We start from the raw sequence: 19,442 nt of genomic DNA on the forward strand, positions 1-19,442 counted from the left end.
ATAGTAGACCTCATTGTATTTATATACTTCAGTGAGGGAATAGAGAAAAGGTTAGGTCGATCTTAGGGTCTTAGAAGGATTATAAGGAGTAAGAAGTTTCTCCTAAAAGGGCATATTTGGCTCACTTCCGTCCCCATGCAGCCTGCCTTCGTTGTCAGGCTCCGGAAGCCAGCTTAGGCCACATGTTTTGGACTTGTCCTCAGATACAACTTTTTTGGACTGCTATATTTGCTTTTGTGGAGACTATTTGGCGTGTTACTGTTCGCAGTTCCCCTTTGCTTTTATTTGGGACTGTTCCTCACTACTTTCCACGTTCCAAAGGAGTTGCAGCTTTCCTCAAGTGGTCTATCCTGATCGCATTGAAATGTATCCTGTTAAAATGGCTTGAGGCTGAGGCTCCGGACTATTCCCTTTGGAGGAGCCGCATGATCTCTCTTTTGATGTGGGAGCGAAGGGATGTGACTGACTTGTCTTCTCGCCCAGGTCGTCTTTTCCAGACCACTTGGGAACCTTTCTGGAATACTTTGACCCCTCTGGCTCGTAGCCGGATACTTAATTGAAGCTTTTGTTTGTACTTACCCTTTTGTGACTCTTTTGTATAGTTTGTTATTCAGATTTTGTTAATTTGTGTTTCGAAGGAGGACCCAGGGGTGGGTATGGTGGGGAGGGGGGGGGGTTGGGTGGGGATTTGGGGGGGGGGGTTCTTTTGGGGAATATTTCAAAATTTTGAGCAGGTTCTGTACTTTGTGTTACTCTGTTGTGTTCTTGATTGCTCAATAAAATATATTTGACCATAAGGAGTAAGAAGATTATTAATAAATTCAGGTTGATTGTTTTGTCTGGTCTTAAATGTTAACAGAAGAATTTTGTAAGTGATTCTGTGTTCCACTGGCAACCAGTGGGCTTCTTGCAAAAGGGGGGGGGGGGGGTAACAAGGTCGGATTTTTTTTGCACTGAATATAATCTTTACAGCGGTGTTCGATAAACATAAACATGTAGACCACTGAAAGCAATATAAGTGTACAGGAGAGCTAGCTTCCTGCCTGCTTGCATGCCTTTCAATACTGGCATCTTTGTCTTGTTCTGGGTTTCTTTTTTTTTTTTTCTTTGATCCTGGGTCCACTTCTCAGGGGCAGCGGGGGTTGTAGCACAATAAGACGACAGGTGTGGTGCGGAGAAAAAAGTATTTTATATAGGTCAGAAGGCCCGAGAGCCTGTCTCGATGGGCGCATCTAACGCGGAGCTGGAGGCCCGTGAGAGCGCCTGTTGGGAGGAGGGGGCGGGATTGAAAAAGGGTTAGAGTAGGGGAAAGATCGAATCTTCCCGCTGGGGGGGGGGGAAGGTTCCGGATTGGTAGAGGCCACAGCGAGGGGGTTGACAGGAGAGTAGATAAAGAGGGGGGAGCTGGAGGACCCAAACGGTCGCCGGGTCCTCCAAGGCAGCATGGCGGGGTCGGGGGGAGCCATTTCATGGCCATAGTAGCTCGGGGTCAAGTTGTTTTTGGTTGCAATGTTGTTTACAATGCCTGTTTGTTAAACATGGTTATAATTTATTGAAGTTATATGTTTATTTCAATGAACAGGGCTGCGGCCAGGTTTCACCCATGACAGCGTAGAGTGTGTTATTGTGGGTGGGGTGGTAGGAGGTGTGATATGAGAGCGGGCCGCTCCAGGTTCCGCTGCTAATAGGCTTATTACAAATGTACAGCACTTAGACCAAAAAGTCGTTACAGAATTGTTTCTCTTTGGCCTGGATTCACTAAACTTACCGGTCTGGATCCTTGTTGGGCAATTCTAGGCCGGGTTTTGCCGAGCGACCGATTCACTACAGATTCCGCATGCAGATGATCTGATCGGAAGCACGTGCAGAGTATCCTTGTTGTTTATTGACGCAATTTACGCATGCACTAGCTCTTTGCCCTTATTACGTCATTGGCGGCAAAACACAAGCGAGCTCAAAAGAAAGGGGGAGGGGTGGCTGCCGTTTACCTTTTGCTGGCCCTACGAGTTGGGCATTTTTTTTTTTTAAAAGGAATGATTTGTGACCGACGCAGTGAATTATTTTATGTGGCCAGATTATTGAGCAGAGCACGCTTTAAACCCGTGGGTTAACACCACGGGCTCGCCATGCGCTTTTTACAGAATAGATTAAAAAAAGGAATTCTTACGCATATTGTATACGTATTTTACAGTTTTATTTTTAATTTTGATGGTAGTTTTATATGGGGTTGTAACCTCGATACTGATATTTCAGGGCGGAAGAGGGCAGGAGAGTCGGCAACGATAGTAACCAACTGGTCCTCGGCAGTTGCTTCTTTTTGGATCGGCAAACCCAATCGGTGTTTCTTCTTCTACTTAGCGAATCGATGGCTTCCTATTCATGCATGGATCCGATTGATCAGGAAGCTCTTTAGTGAATCGGTTCGGGTAACGATCGCAAAACCAGTAAAACTGGTTTTGCGATCGTCGGGGACAGGATTGGTAAGTTTAGTGTAAATATACCTGAATTGTCAGCACCTTCCTATGTCATAATTATTATTTTTTTTTTTGTGTGTGTGTGTGTGTGTGTTGTCTCTTGATTACCAAGATGTGAATTCCTTTGAAAGCCCAGTTCTCAAGGAGAGATAGCCTGTCTGGTTTCTAATCCCATCAGTCAAACTAATCCTATCAGGTAGGGAGACATCCTGTCTACCTACACTGACATCACCAGGGGTCAGATGGGGGGGGGGGGGTGACGGAGACTTACAGCTGCCTGCAGAGGCCTTTTGCTAACTTTCTGGGTAGGTCTTGAATGCTCGGTTAGGCTCAGCACCGCACAATGCGACTGTGACAATTTGTGGGGGGCAATTCTATAAAGCAGGGGTCTCCCAAACTTTTCGCCACGAGGGCCACATGGGTACTTCAGCGCTTTTCAACGAGCCATACGAGTTTTATTGAAAACAGAAAATTTTATAAACTAATATGTGAATAAGTGACTACGCACCTTTTTAAATATAAATTTATGCAATTACAAATTGAGTATTACACTGCGAGTATTCTTATGGACAATTAACCGTAACGACTAGAATTTGCAAAAGGTACGGGGGAAGGGAAGAGGGCATGCGCACGCTAGGGGGGGGGGGGGAATGAGGAAGAGGGCATTGGAGGGGTGCCACTCACCCGTGGTGCACCACTGTTAATCACTACCCTGATGAAATAGCCTAGGGCCGGTCCCCTAAGGATTCCTTTTTCATGAGCGTCTTGATTCTGCTGTACTTCCCTCTCGCTGTTCTGCAAAAATACGGGCTAGTTTCACTAAGCAAACTGATCGTGTACCGATCGGTTTGCGACCCCTTTACGACCCGATTTCCCTCCGACCCGATTCACCAACCTCTGTCCCGACCATCCTCCTCTGATCCACACATGCAAATGAGGGGGAACGGCGTTCAAATGTAGACAGTAGAGAATGACACGGTGACAAAATTCATCACCGTTCCCGTCCCCGCGGATAACCGCGGGAAACCATCTTCATGTCATTCTTTAAGGAGAGAGGGAAGAATCAGAGTATAATTGGGCACAACCACTGACCCACAAGCTTTGCTTTGAAGAATGCTGGGGTAGAAGGACTGAGGTTGAGACAAACACTACAGAATAACAGTCTCTGGTATCCAGAGCAGATATTGTGATGTCATAATGCCTCATTCCACCAGTGCCTAAGAGCCAATCACATCAGTGATGTCACAATGGCTTCATTATCCTTGGCTCACATAAGAATCAGAGTATGAATGGCCACAACCACTGACCCGCAAGCTTTGCTTTGAAGAATGCTGGTGTAGAAGGACTGAGGTTGAAATAGATACTAGAAAATGACATGGGACTATTTCCCGCGGTTATCCGCGGGGACGGTGATGAATTTTGTCACCGTATCATTCTCTAGTATAGGCAGCGATTCACTAAACAAAATGAGGGAGTTCGACTGGGCTGACCGATCCAAAACTAAGCGACTGCTGAGGACCAGTCGCTCAGGTCCTTTCCGACTGCCCTGCCTTCTGCCGCCCTGCTCTCACCCCCCCCCCCCTGACTTTCCAGCTCTGTCTGCCCCGACTCTCCCGCTCTCTCACCCCCCCACCCTGACTTTCCAGCACGATGTCCCGATCGCTTTCCCTGCAGTGCGAGCCCGTGGTTTTAACCCGCGGGTTAAAACCACAGTCTCACTGGGGCTCGCAAAAGTTAGAAAAGTTAAGAGTTAAAATTTTTTTTAATTTTTTTTTTAAAGGTCGCTGCTGCAGATGGCCTGTTCATGCGTCAGGATCGCTATAGAGTGCACGAGGGCGAATCGTGAATCATCCCCGCCCCCTGGACATGGATCCGATCCAATCCGTGTGCCCTTAGTGAATCTTGTAAGGCTTTACTTCAGGCATCTTCCCAGACAGTTCATATTTACACAGATTCAAGGTATTCATGGGGAGTGGTTCATGCTTTTCACTCCTTTGGAAATGCTGCTGTTTCCTTACTTTTAACGATACCCCTAATCAAGCAGCCTCACTTAATCTCTGGAAGAGACTTCCTCCTTCAGATTGTCCTCCCAATTCCTGTCTCTCATTCCACTTTAGGTGTCGATCCTCCGTTTCTAATTCTAATTGGCATCCCTTTCCAGCTTGTTGATTCCTCACTTAGAATGTCCTTGAATTTCCTGTCTTTCACCTTAAATTTCCTGTCTTTCACCTCATTCTTTCCCCGGTTGGAAAACAATGTCAAGTAGTGTAGCTCTCGGGCAACATTTCTTTCTCTCTCTCTCCCCGTGCACCGTCTCTCCCTGCCCTCCACCCTTTGTCCCAACAATTTCTCCTTCTTTCTTCTCCATGCATGTCTCTCTCTCTCCTCCACCATATGCAGGATTTCTTCTCCCTCTCACCCTTTCTCCCTCTTTGTAGGGATGATGCAGTCATGACCTAAATAAACTCCAGAGCAGGAGCTGGACTGCTCAAGATCATGGTGTTCGTTGAGATTCTAAGGTTGGGTTATCATATGGCTCCAGAAAAAAAGGAGGACAGATTGAGACGTCCATTGCTTTCAGGAGAAGTTAACCAAAGAACTTTACGGTCTGAACCAAGAACAGAGTCTGTATGTAATTGAATACATAGAAAGAACTGGTGAATGGAAAGAAAGAGGTCCTACAGCCTTTTTAGGAACTAATGTTTGATTGACAGGGATTCAGCTGCACAGCTGTAGACATGTTTTTACTATATAAATGTCCGTAATGCACAAAGAAGTGTGGAGGATGATCCAATAAGAGCTGGAAGGGCCTCCATCGGTATTGCTTTGCAAACAATTTCAATTTAAAAAAAAACTCGGCTTGATCCATTTCGTGGATTCCCCTGGGGCTCTCTCACGATAAAAGATATGCAGCATCTCGCTATCATTCCACCCTCTTCCTTCTTGTTCATCAAGCAGACATCTTGGTATGGCAGGATTTTGTACTTTCAAAAAAAAACAGCTGCTGCATAATCCTCAAATAGCTCATCAAAGGGAGAGGGCGGAGCTTAAGCAATTGAAACCCCCCCTCCCCCCCCACCAAAGCACGGCCTTCCATTTGACTACCCTCTGGTCTTGGCTGTTATGTTTGGGTGAGCTTCTGGTATTTTACTTCACAATAAATTGACCTCTGGGAAACTTAGTGAAAGAGTTAAAACACACTCACACACTCTCTCTCTGAGGTATAGAGTTGCTAGGACAAGTGATTCTAATATCCCAACACCAGAATATGTATCCTGATCTTTGCGTAGGGTAGAGGACGGACTCATTATTTCTTTTAGGCTCGGCGGACCATCGCCACGGATTCCTGGATTCTGAGTATCCTCAAAAAGGATTGCCACCTCAGGCTTCTTCTGAAGAAAGCCCCCGGATTGAACTCTGCACGGGATCCACCTTCTCGGCTCTTGCAAGAGAACGAGTCTCTTGTGCTCGTTCCAATCCCGTAGAACCTTGTTCATTTGTAGGAGTCGAATCAGGGTTTCTACTCAGATACTATCTAATTTCCAAGGATCGGGAGCCTCTGCCAGGAAGATCTCTTCAAACGGAAACTGCGCGCAAACGCTCCTGCACGCCGCTATGGAACCAGCTGTCCATGCAAATCCAGGACACTAGACTTGCTGATGGTTTTCCGAAGAGCAGTGAAGAGTCTCCTTTTCTGTTAAAACTTGACATCAGCACAGACCCCCCCCCCCCCCGCTCTAGAAGCTTCCTTCTATGCGCCTCCTGTTTGTGACTAGTCATGTCTTTGTATGTATGTGATACATGTCTTACGCTTCTGGAAATAAAATATTTTCGGAGAGAAGTGTTGGGTAATTCATGAGCTCAGCTGTGTGTGAGCTGCATGTTAGCCGTGTCTGGTGTGTGTGAATGATTTCTTGGGTACTGTGTGAGTGTGGTGGTTGTAGTGGGACAAGGAGGGTGTTGGGTGTGGCTCCTGTGGCCATTACATTAGAGAATGACATGGGGACAAATTTGTCCCCATCCCTGCAGGAACTCAATTTCCCCATCTCGTCCCTGCCCCATTCCAGCCAGCTCTGCCTTAAGCACACAAGCCTCAAACACTTATGATTTTAAAGCGTTTGAGGCTTGTGCAGATGAGGACGGAGCTTAGGCATTGGTGGAATGAGGCATTATGACATCACAATCTGAGCTCTAGAATGTTGCTACTTAATGATTCTAAAGGGATTGAGGCTTGTGCAGATGAGGACGGAGCTTAGGCATTGGTGGAATGAAGCATTATGACATCACAATCTGAGCTCTAGAATGTTGCTACTTAATGATTTTAAAGGGTTTGAGGCTTGTGCAGATGAGGACAGAGCTTAGGCATTGGTGGAATGAGGCATTATGACATCACAATCTGAGCTCTAGAATGTTGCTACTTAATGATTTTAAAGGGTTTGAGGCTTGTGCAGATGAGGACAGAGCTTAGGCATTGGTGGAATGAGGCATTATGACATCACAATATGAGCTCTAGAATGTTGCTACTTAATGATTTTAAAGGGTTTGAGGCTTGTGCAGATGAGGACAGAGCTTAGGCATTGGTGGAATGAGGCATTATGACATCACAATCTGAGCTCTAGAATGTTGCTACTTAATGATTTTAAAGGGTTTGAGGCTTGTGCAGATGAGGACAGAGCTTAGGCATTGGTGGAATGAGGCATTATGACATCACAATCTGAGCTCTAGAATGTTGCTACTTATGATTTTAAAGCATTTGTGGCCTGTGAAGATGAGGACAGAGCTTGCAGGAATGGACTCGCCGGGACGGGAAAATGAGTTCCCGCGGGGATGGAGAAAAATTGGCCCCTGTGTCATGCTCTACTTTACACACTTTCCCAAAGAGTCAGTTGCCTATGTTTTTACGTCATCTTGAAGGGCAATTGGATTGTCTTTCAGACATGGTTACAGAAGAGAGCCTAAAAACTGTGTAGTGGATGAACAGGAAAATAAGGGTCTATTAAATGTCGAAATGTTCCTCGTTGCCAGCAGCGATGGATGAATCTACATATTGCCGTAAGAGTAAGATGCTTGAGCAGCTGGGCAAGACAAGACACAAATGGTGTCATTGAACAGGAATTCATTAAAATCCAAATGCAGCATCTGCCGGGGGTGGGGGGTTATAATCATTGAATTCGGTTGTCAGTTGTCCAATATGTGCTAAGTTATTACATATTGATACTAGTCTCACATTTTTAGAGAATGACACAGGGACAAAGTTCGATAAAGACCGAGTTTCAAGTTTATTAAAATTCTGATGAAACGCAAATCATAAATTCTAACGCGTTTAACAATTAAAAATGGGGACATAACATACATTCAGGTCATGGACCTGGGGGGGGGGGGGGGCCGCGGCGGGTGCGGACGGCTGGGAGAGATGGACCGTGGTCTGACTCAGCGGTTCAAGACACTTATGTTCTTAACATACATAAAAACAAGAGGAAAGTGGAGGAAATACAATTTAAATAAAAAGAAGAGAGTGCAAATAAGGTTAAGGACAAGAGGGCAGTGAGGGAAATCCTATCAAAAGCTGACCCTCTGATTACTTAGCATCCATATGCATCTTTAAACAAATTCTTACTCCTCAACTTTTGGATAGCAATGAAAACATAGCTCTTCACCTAAATCCCCTGCCCACAACCGATAGATTAGAAAGAAATTTATAGTGGTACTAGCTCCGTACCTGTAAATTGTATATTATATATACTGATATTAGATTTCCACGGTGTGTCACGTTAGGATAAAAAGTTATATCGAAAAAAACTTGTACTGTATCTTTGGCAAATTGTAACCTGTCAATTGTATATTATGTATGTTTAACCTGTAACCCCTTCTGAGCTCTTTGGGGAGGACGGGATAAAAAAAAAAAATGAATAAATAGATAAAATATTTATAGATTGGACAATTTTAAAAAATATGCAAGGGTGTGAAGACTTTTACAAGGCATTGGTTTTTTTTTAAACTTATGAATATACATAGGGTTACCAGATGTCCGGGTTTTGAAAATCTTTGAAGAAATCGGTGTGGGGCAGAGGGGCATCCGCGCCGGAGGGCATCCGTGCGTGCGCGTGATGTCATCATGTGACATCCGCACGTGCGCGGATTTCCTCCTGCCCGACAAGAGCAGGCAGCGTTGGCTGGGGGGGGGGGTTGGGGGCATTACAGGGCGGGTATGGGTGGAACTGGTCGGGTCTAGGGGGTCCGGATTTTCCGACTGGAAAATCTGGCGACCCTAAATAGGCATGAGCAAAAATTCCAACAGTGCATGATGTAAAGTAGAGAATGACACGGGGAAAAAATTTGTCCCCGTCACCGCCCCGTCCCTGCAACCACCATCCCTGTCACTGCCCCGTCCCCGCGACCACTGTCCCCGCCCCGTCCCCGCGATCACTGTGCCCGCCCCGTCCCCATGACTACTGTCCACTCCCTCCTTTCTAACTTGAGGGAACATGCACGATCACGGATCGCGTGGTCCAGAAGCACCATCCCGCCCGATCGCCGCATCCTGCCATCTCCCTCCCTCCACCTCACCTTAGGTGCCTGCCGAGTCTGACTTTAATTCTTCTCCCAGCCACACGCTTTCGATAAGCCACGCGCGCGGCTGCTTGAGCTGTTGAATCTTCTCCTCTGACCCAACTTCCTGTTTCCGGTTGCGTCAGAGGAGATTCAACAATTCAAGCAGCTGCGCACACGCGACTTATTGAAAGTGTGCTGGCTGGGAGAAGAATTAAAACTCGGATTCGGCAAGCACCTAAGGTGAGGTGGAGGGAGGGAGATGGCAGGACGTGGGATGCGGCGATCGGGTGGGGATGCTGGACCGCGCGATCCGTGCTGGCTTCACTGCGGAGACAAGACCATTCACCGCTCCACGGGGCGGTGAATGGCCTTGTCCCCGTCCCCGCAGCGACCACTAATTTTCTCTTCCCGTTTCGGCAGGTTACCTGCGGCTAGCCGCAGGTAACAACCACCGTGTCATTCTCTAATGTAAAGCTAAGACAGTCTCAGGTATACAGTTGCTAAGGGGAAGAATTATTTTTCAGTGGGATCTTTTGACTTCATTTCCCATCCCAGCTCATGTTCCATCCCATTCTGCTCATGTCCCACCTTCATTCCAACCCCTCTGTGACCCTGTAACATCTTCAGATCTCACAGATGACACTTCCTTCCTGTTAATATTGCAACAGGAAGTATTGATTGTGAGATGTGAAGGTGTTTGCAACTGAGTGCAAGCAGAAAAAAAAAAAAAAAAAAGCTATTCAAACACTCCCAAGCCCGCCTCATTTCACAGGAGATTCCTAATTTTAGATAGGAAATGTCCTTCCACAGCAGGAGCCTCCCTGCTCAATGCAAGAGACTTTGCAGGTCTGCACATTAATCTGGTTTTCTGGAGAATTAAGATGGCAAGGGATATTTGGGTGAATCTGCCTCTCTGAATTTTTAGATCGCTGTGGAAGATCGATTGGCAAATTCCAGACTCTTCAGTCTCAAGTCCCTGCATGCAAAAGAGTTAACTGTGGGCAGCTGCATCAGTGGCACTATCTCATCCAGGAATCTCTTAGCTGGGAGGAATAGGAGGAGTAGATTAGAAAGAGAGCAGGATGTAGGTGTTGAGTCGATGGAATTTAGAACATATACCTCGGGGTGTGTTCCAAACTCTGCTGTTTAACTGTACATTGTGCATTTTATCGTCTAGACCTGTCACCATATGGATCCCTACCAAAGTACTCTGACATGCATTATAACTTAATGAAAGTTCTCAAAACACAGGAAGCGGCAAACATATGTATATTTCAGTTTTTATAAAATGTGTAAGGATTTCATGTGTCTTTCCTCAATCGTGACATTTATGGACTGGCATTGCAGAGCTACAAGTTAGAGGTCTGCACGGGAACGGGGATCGTGGGAATCCCACGGGGGTCCCACAGGAATCCCCCCTTAACTCACGGGGACCCCCCCTCTGGCCCAGGGGACTCCCACAGAGACCCCCCTCCCACGGGGATAAAAGGCTTTGGAAGCAGGGTTCGTCCATATAATATAATGGACACGTCAGCCTTAGTAAAAGAGGGGGTTTATAAGTTAATTACCTGAACAGAAAACAAAAAAAGGGTTCCACCAAAGAGATTCCACAAGGAAAACAGCAAAAGAAACTGTGGAATTGATGATCCTGTCGGAAGTAATTGCTGCGTTTTATGGGGACGGGCAATGGAGGTAATTCCTTGCGGGGACGGGTGGGGATGGAGAGGATCCTGGCAGGGACGGGTGGGGACAGAGAGGATCCTGACGGGGACAGGTGGGGACAGAGAGGATCCTGGCGGGGATGGGTGGGGACAAAGAGGATCCTGGTGGGGACAAAGAGGATCCTGGCGGGGACGGGTGGGGACGGAGAGGATCCTGGCGGGGACAGGTGGGGACAGAGAGGATCCTGGCGGGGATGGGTGGGGACAAAGAGGATCCTGGTGGGGACAAAGAGGATCCTGGCGGGGACGGGTGGGGACGGAGAGGATCCTGGCGGGGACAGGTGGGGACAGAGAGGATCCTGGTGGGGACAAAGAGGATCCTGGCGGGGACGGGTGGGGACGGAGAGGATCCTGACGGGGACAGGTGGGGACAGAGAGGATCCTGGCGGGGATGGGTGGGGACAAAGAGGATCCTGGCGGGGACGGGTGGGGACGGAGAGGATCCTGACGGGGACAGGTGGGGACAGAGAGGATCCTGGCGGGGATGGGTGGGGACAAAGAGGATCCTGGCGGGGACGGGTGGGGACGGAGAGGATCCTGATAGGGACAGGTGGGGACAGAGAGGATCCTGGCGGGGATGGGTGGGGACGGAGAGGATCCTGACAGGGACAGGTGGGGACAGAGAGGGGACGGGCGGGGATGGGTGGGATTTCTGTCCCCGCACAACTCTCTACTATGAGTGCCAGGCTTTCATCCCATCTCTACCGCTAGGGTTGCCGAATTTCCTACTTGGGGGGGGAAAAAAAAGGACACCTGGTTCCGCCCCATTCTGCTTCCCACTCTGCCTCCACACAAAGTTTCTTAAGCTCGGGACCACGTCTGTGCATGCACGGACATCGGCACAATGACATCACATACATGCGCTTTGGCATCACTATGCACCGCTAGCCACCAGGGACCTAGGCGTCGCTCCTGGAGGCCTCATAGCAGCAGCTTTTTTTTTTTTTTTTTTTTTAAATTAAGGGTTTAATTGGCTTTTAATGGCGCAACCAGTTATCACACCACTTAAACCCAATTAAACCACTTACGTTGGGTGCCTGCCAGCACCTAATGTAAAGCGACTTATTTGTGAATCCGGGCCTTTGTGCTTTTCTTGTATTCTAGTCAATAGGTGGCCAGAGGAGAAAGGAGTTGACTCTGGGTGCCGAGGGGGGGGGGGATTAATTGCTGCTGGAAATGACCTTTTATGAAGGCCTATTCCTGCTGCCGCAGCACCCGGAACAACTCAGTGGGAGATCCCGGCCTGTTGCCAGGAGGGCAGGAGAAGACCAATAAAAGTGTGTGTGTGTGGGGGGGGGGGGGTCTCCCGCTTAGGGTTTTCAGATGTCTGGATTACCCTGGACATGTCCTTCTATTGAGGACATGTCCAGGGATCCAGGTTTTAAAGCTGTGTCGAGCAGGGAGGAAGTCCGCACTTGCGCTTTTCAAACGAAAATGAGGGAAAGAAGAGAAATGGAGATATACTGATTACAACAAATGGGCTGTGCAGGAAGGAAGAAAGAATGAAGAGAGAAGCTGGACAGGGGGGGGATAGGGTCACAGGAAATGCTGGGCATAGGGAGGGGGATAAAGACACAGAAGTGATGCTGGACAGAGAAGGAAGGATATGGACAGAGAGGGAAAATACTGAGCAGGGCAAGGATAAGGACATAGAGAGGGGAGATCCTCAACATGGGACATAGATTTGATCACTTACATCAACTTTCAAGGTGATGTAAATGATTGTGCCTACATTTTTCAAGAATGCATGTAATTGATGGTATTTTATCTACGTGCATTGCTTGCATACCCACACATCGCCAAAACTCTGCCCATATGCATGCCAGCAGTGAAAATACAGTACATACCGTGCAAATGATGCATATACTGTTACACTGGTTGGGACTATATAAGAGACATAAGAGTTGCCATACTGGGACAGACTGAAGGTCCATCAAGCCCAGTGTCCTGTTTCCAACAGTGGCCAACCCAGGTCCCAAGTACCTGGCTAGATCTCGAGCAGTAAGATAGATTTTATGCTGCTTATCCTAGGAATAAGCAGTGGGTTTCCCCAACCCATTTCAATAATGGCCTATGGACTTCTCTTTTAAGAAATTGTCTAAAACTTTTTTTTTAAACCCTGTTAAGCTAACTCATTTCACAACATTCCGGTTTGTTTTAAATCTACTACTTACCTAGTCTTAGTATTTTTTCTCAAGGCAATGGTGAAGCAAGTTACAAACCAGTAATTATTAATTTTACTTGCTATGCTCCATAAGATGTCTTCCCGCCCCCCCCCTCCCCCGGAGATAGGTAAGACCTGTACTCAGACTATTTGAATGGGTATAAAACACACATAATTGCTCCTGATCCTTCTTGCCACTTATGGGACAGAGACCATAGAAGTCTGTCTGGCGTCAGCCACATTGCCCCACTGCTGGAGTCACCCTCAAAGCTAACCAGGCCGTCCCGATCTATCATGAACATTGTAATGCAAAACTAAAAGACAAAATGAGACATGTGAACATTTCACAATGTATCTTTTCCTTCTTTGTTCAGAAATGTACACATGGTTACAACAATGTTAATATGTACACCATCAATATTAGAAATGGATTTTCTTTATAGAAAACTAAGCAAGAAAGAGTCGGCTGACTGCCCTAATATTAAGTGAACAGGTCTCTTCCCCTAAGTCAGGGGTAGGGAACTCCGGTCCTCGAGAGCCGTATTCCAGTCGGGTTTTCAGGATTTCCCCAATGAATATGCATGAGATCTATGTGCATGCACTGCTTTCAATGCATATTCATTGGGGGAAATCCTGAAAACCCAACTGGAATATGGCTCTTGAGGACCGGAGTTCCCTACCCCTGCCCTAAGTGATAGGTCCCTGCACCTAGATCAGGGGTAGGGCACTCCGGTCCTCGAGAGCCGTATTCCAGTCAGGTTTTCAGGATTTCCCCAATGAATATGCATGAGATCTATGTGCATGCACTGCTTTCAATGCATATTCATTGGGGGAAATCCTGAAAACCCAACTGGAATATGGCTCTCAAGGACCGGAGTTCCCTACCCCTGCCCTAAGGGAATAAAAAGAAGGGATTCTAAATGTCAGGGGTGTCAAAGGCACATGAAGGTGTTAATCAGTGACATGGAATGCTTTAGTATCTGTAGCACTTTGAAATGTTAATAGGGAAGGAGCCACAAACATGATCATCTTATAAAACCATTTTCTCCTTAGGAAGATTGTCTATTTATATCTTATCACTGAGGATGACATGCAGGAAAAGCAGCAAGATACAGGTACTACTATTAATTATTTCTATAGCCGCTACCAGAGTCACAAAGAATAAGAAAACAGTCCCTGCTCCAAAGAGCTTACAATCTAAACAGCCAAGACAGACAAACAGAATGTCATTGATAACAGTTAAGGGGAACGGTTAACCAGCGGGCTGGGTTGGAAGTACCAGATCCCTTATCCAAAATTCCAAAACCCCAAATTTCACACGAACCGGAAGTAGTCAATTTCCTCGACATGACACACACTGAAACCATCCTGTTCTCTGTACAATTCAAATCGGAAGACTGGAATAATGGCAAAGAGAGCTGCAGATTCCACTCAGGGTGGCAGTGAGACGCCGAAAAGAGTCTGTCTTTTTCTCGCTTGGCATTACCATTCCAGAACACAAAAAGCTCCAAAAACCAAAATATGCCTGGTCCCGGGGATTTCGGATAAAGGATCTTGTACCTGTACTAAACTGGAAAGACTAAACCTCCAACAGAGGACATCTCTTCTTCCTGGGGGAAACCCAAGGGAATGTAGGCATGCATCCACTGGTGCCATGCCTGGTCCCCGACTCCTGAGTGGTAACGGGAAAAGAAGGTCAAAGAAACTCAATTGCGCTACGAAGCGTGAAGAAAGAACACAAAGGCAAGACGACATAATTATAACCAAGGAAGACAAAAAAAAACAAAAAACGAGCAACATGGCAGACACCATGTAGAGAACACAGAAACACCACGCAGTGTGGCTTTTCATTGCATGCAATGGAAGATCGCAGCCAAGGCCACAGAAAAGAAACCCACACCACAGTACGCACAGACACAAATGTACTGTACATAAAGGCACAGAAGACAGGGACGGAGAGAGCAGGTATTTTGAAAATGTGAGAGCTGATGACACACACAAACTAGGCAGGATACCAGAGACGGAGACGCGCTACGTATGTCATATTTTTGGCCAGTTTGCTACCTCATTATCGATCCGAATATCATTGCTGACTGGCTAAGAGCGAACTGGAGCAAAGTTCAAACACTTATTTCACAAGACCTCAAACACCCAAGACACTACATAAGTTCGGTCGTAAAAATCTGCTTTTTTAAACTTCGTATTATTCGATCACTCTGTCCTATCCTAGATACTGACTCAATCAACATCTTAACTCATTCCCTAGTTATTTCCCACCTAGACTACTGTAACTCCCTTTTAAACGGACTCCCTCAAAAAGAACTACAACGACTGCAATTAATACAAAACTCTGCTATAAAACTAATATACAAAAAAGGTAAATTTGAACATGTTACTCCTCTTCTTAAAGAGGCCCATTGGCTCCCCATCACCCATCGCATCACTTATAAAATCATCTTACTTTCCTTTAAAATTAAACTTTTCCATTAACCACTATTCCTTGATAAACTATTAATTCCACAATGTTCTCCTCGTACGTTAAGATCCACTGACCAAAAACTCCTTTTTATCCCTTCTCTAAAAGAATTCTACTACACCCGAAAAACTAATTTTGCAGTAACTGCACCTACATTATGGAACTCTCTTCCTCAATATTTATGCAACGAACAAAATTTAATCAAATTCAAGACTAGCTTAAAGACTTTTTTTATTTCAAGATGCCTTCGAATGAACCTAAATCACTCTTTTGCTTCTCCCAAATCTTCCTCTTTTTTTTTTTTCTTCTCTTTCTCTTTTCTGCTTCTTACCGCGAGTAAGTATTTGCCTCAACAAAGCTACCCTATCCTTCATGTTCTATCCCCTCCCCATCTTCTCTTTCCTTACTAGACTATGTAATTTCTCCCCTCCTTCCCATACTTTCCTCACTTTCCAGTTTGTCTAATCTATGTCATTTACGTTCACTTCATTTTATAAATTTTTTAGCCTTTACAAAACATTGTTAACCGGCCAGACATTTGCTTTATGGTCGGGATATTAAAAACTAATAAACTTGGAAACTTGGAACTTGGAAACTACTAGAATTGTTCTCCGTGTCCTTGCTGGGGGTGAAGTGTTCATCATTGGTCTTCTTCCTGAATTAATTATTCGACGTAGGCTAAAATATTATCGGTCAGGTGTGTTGAAAAAAATCAAGAGGAGCACTTATTTTGTAGCCCGACGGCTACCCAACCGTTTCACGGCTAAGTTTCATCGGGGAGGGGGGAGAGGCTTTTCTCTTCAAGGTCACACCTCCGCCCTAAATCAAACATGAACTGCATTAATGTGTAAATCCCAACAAAACCCCTTCAATGTGTATTTATATTAATTAAATACTTAACATTTATATTTCAGTGTTTTAAGGGCTCCTTTTACTAAGCCGCGTGTGCAAGACCTTAACACCAGCATTGAGCTGGCGTTAGCTCTAGCCGCGTAGCATGTAATAATCATTTAAAATAGTCCACAAATTACAAACAAGACAATAGAAATTAATAGAATTATAATCAAAGAAAATACAAGGGTCATTTCATAAATAATGCACACTAATTTTTTATAAAATTTACATATTGTTTTTTTTTTTCAAGCATTTACAGTCCTTCAATATAGCCCCCCTGCTTTGCAATGACAGAGTCCCAACGTCCGGTAAGCTTCATTATTCCATCCAAGACACCGTTTTTTTTCAGTTGCCGAATGGCTCGGGTACCGGCGGAAGAAAAGCTCTTCCAGAGATGCAAAACGATATCCGCGCATCGGTTGTTTCAACTTTGGAAAACGGTCAAAGCCTGGTGGACTCGCGTCTGGATTGTAGGGAGCGTGAGGTAACACCTCCCAGCCGTATTTGCGTAGTTTTTCCAATTACGACACTCCCTATGTGCGGGTGAGCGTTGTCATAAAGAATAAGTGGCCCAGCCAAGAGCAACTTTTTTTTGCAAAAAAAATCATGATAATACACTGCTGTGACACTTCTTCCACATGGAACTTTGTAATGATGATGCCTTCATGATCATAAGCATGATCATAAGCATAAGTCATGATCATGACTTTTGATTGAGCTCATCAAAATTTTTTGGGTCGTTGGGAAGATGGAGCTCTCCACTCATCATTGGAAAAACTATGTGAATACGGCTGGGAGGTGTTACCTCAAGCTCCCTACAGTCCAGACGTGAGTCCACCAGGCTTCGACCTTTTTCCAAAGTTGAAACAACCTATGCGCGGACATCGTTTTGCATCTCTGGAAGAGCTTTTCTTCCGCCGGTACCCGAGCCATTCGGCAACTGAACAAAAACGGTGTCTTGGACGGAATAACGAAACTTCCCGGACGTTGGGACTCTGTCATTGCAAAGCAGGGGGGGGGCTATATTGAAGGATTGTAAAGAAATACTTGAAAAAAATAAAATAAAACATATAAATTAAAAAAAAACCCAACAATAGTGTGCATTATTTATGAAATGACCCTCGTAATTATCAAATGCAATCATAAACCTGAGAAAACTAAAAATATTTTTGGCCCCTTTCCAAAAGAAAGCAAAGACTGCTGTTCTGTCAGCTCCAGTGGTAAGCGATTCCAGTGTTCAGGGCCCCTAACCCTGAACATTGGTTTCTTCCGCTTTACAAATTTCACTTCCTCATTACCTGGGACACACAATACATGTCTTGTTTCAGGGCGCAATGATCTATTGAGAGCATAACAAACAATACAGTCTTTCAAATACTGTAGCCTTGAGTTCTGGAGAACTTTTTAAACTGTAACATTAGTAGTTTAAGTTGACAGCACAGGAGGTCAATGTAGCTGAAATACAAAACACTTTCTCGCTTTCTTTTGCCAAATAAGACCTGGCTGCCTCTTTTGGAAATATTTGTAACTGCTCTCATCAGTTTAGACCCACATCCTTATATACAACGCAATAACCTAATAGACACGCCGTCAAAAATTACGAACACTAGGGAGCACTCGATGAAGTTACAGGGAAATACTTTTAAAAACCAATAGGAGGAAATTTTTTTTTTTCGCTCGGAGAACAGTTAAGCTCTGGAACGCGTTGCCGGAGGTTGTGGTAAGAGCGGATAGCATAGCTGGTTTTAAGAAAGGTTTAGACAAGTTCCTGGAGGAAAAGTCCATAGTCTGTTATTGAGAAAGACACGGGGGAAGCCACTGCTTGCCCTGGATGGGTAGCATGGAATGGTTCTGGAATCTTTTGTTACACTTTGGGATTCCAGAATCTTGCTATTCTTTAGGATTCTGAATGGAATGTTGCCACTCCTTGGGTTTTGGCCAGGTAGTAGTGACCTGGATTGGCCACCGTGAGTATGGGTTACCGGGCTTGAAGGACCATTGGTCTGATCCAGTAAGGCTATTCTTTTTTTTAATTTAATTTATATTTAACACTAAACAAATCAAGAAATAACTTATTCTACAGAATATTGAGAAAGACATTACAATTTGTAATAGATGTATGACATACTTTTCTTTATCAATACTTTAGTCCAAAAATCATAAATCCAAGAATCTTAATGTGTGGGAAAAAGTAAGGAAAATAATGGAATCGCATCCAATTTCACAAAGGCATAGCAATTTTCTGACTGTGGTTACAGGAGTATTCTTAATAAACCCACGCTGCTCCTTGTGACCTTGGGAAAGTCACTTAATCCCCCCGGTACATTAGCTAGATTGTGAGCCCGCCAGGACAGACAGGGAAAAATGCTTGAGTACCTGAATAAATTCATGTAAACCGTTCTGAGCTCCCCTGGGAGAAAGGTATAGAAAATTCAATAAATAAAAATTAAAAAAAAATAAAATATATATATATATGTATTAGATCTATATTTGACAATACATTTACAGGGATATCACAAGAAGAAAACTCCCCCCACCGCTGCTACCCCTGGTTTAAGAAGCAAGAACTGATGTCGACGTTTTTGGGTTTCCTTCGTCACATCTGGGAACATCTGTTTCTTATACATAGTAACATAGTAGATGACGGCAGATAAAGACCCGAATGGTCCATCCAGTCTGCCCAACCTGATTCAATTTAAATTTTTTAGATTTTTTCTTCTTAGCTATTTCTGGGCAAGAATCCAAAGCTTTACCCAGTACTGTGCTGGGGTTCCAGCTGCCGAAATCTCTGTTAAGACTTACTCTAGCCCATCTACACCCTCCCAGCCATTGAAGCCCTCCCCTGCCCATCCTCCACCAAACGGCCATACACAGACACAGACCGTGCAAGTCTGCCCAGTACTGGCCTTAGTTCAATATTTAATATTATTTTCTGATTCTAAATCTTCTGTGTTCATCCCACGCTTCTTTGAACTCAGCCACAGTTTTACTCTCCACCACCTCTCTCGGGAGCGCATTCCAGGCATCCACTACCCTCTCCGTAAAGTAGAATTTCCTAACATTGCCCCTGAATCTACCACCCCTCAACCTCAAATTATGTCCTCTGGTTTTACCATTTTCCTTTCTCTGGAAAAGATTTTGTTCTACGTTAATACCCTTCA

The sequence above is a fragment of the Geotrypetes seraphini genome, chromosome 16 (assembly GCF_902459505.1).
Source record: "Geotrypetes seraphini chromosome 16, aGeoSer1.1, whole genome shotgun sequence".
Classification (NCBI taxonomy): Eukaryota; Metazoa; Chordata; class Amphibia; order Gymnophiona; family Dermophiidae; genus Geotrypetes; species Geotrypetes seraphini.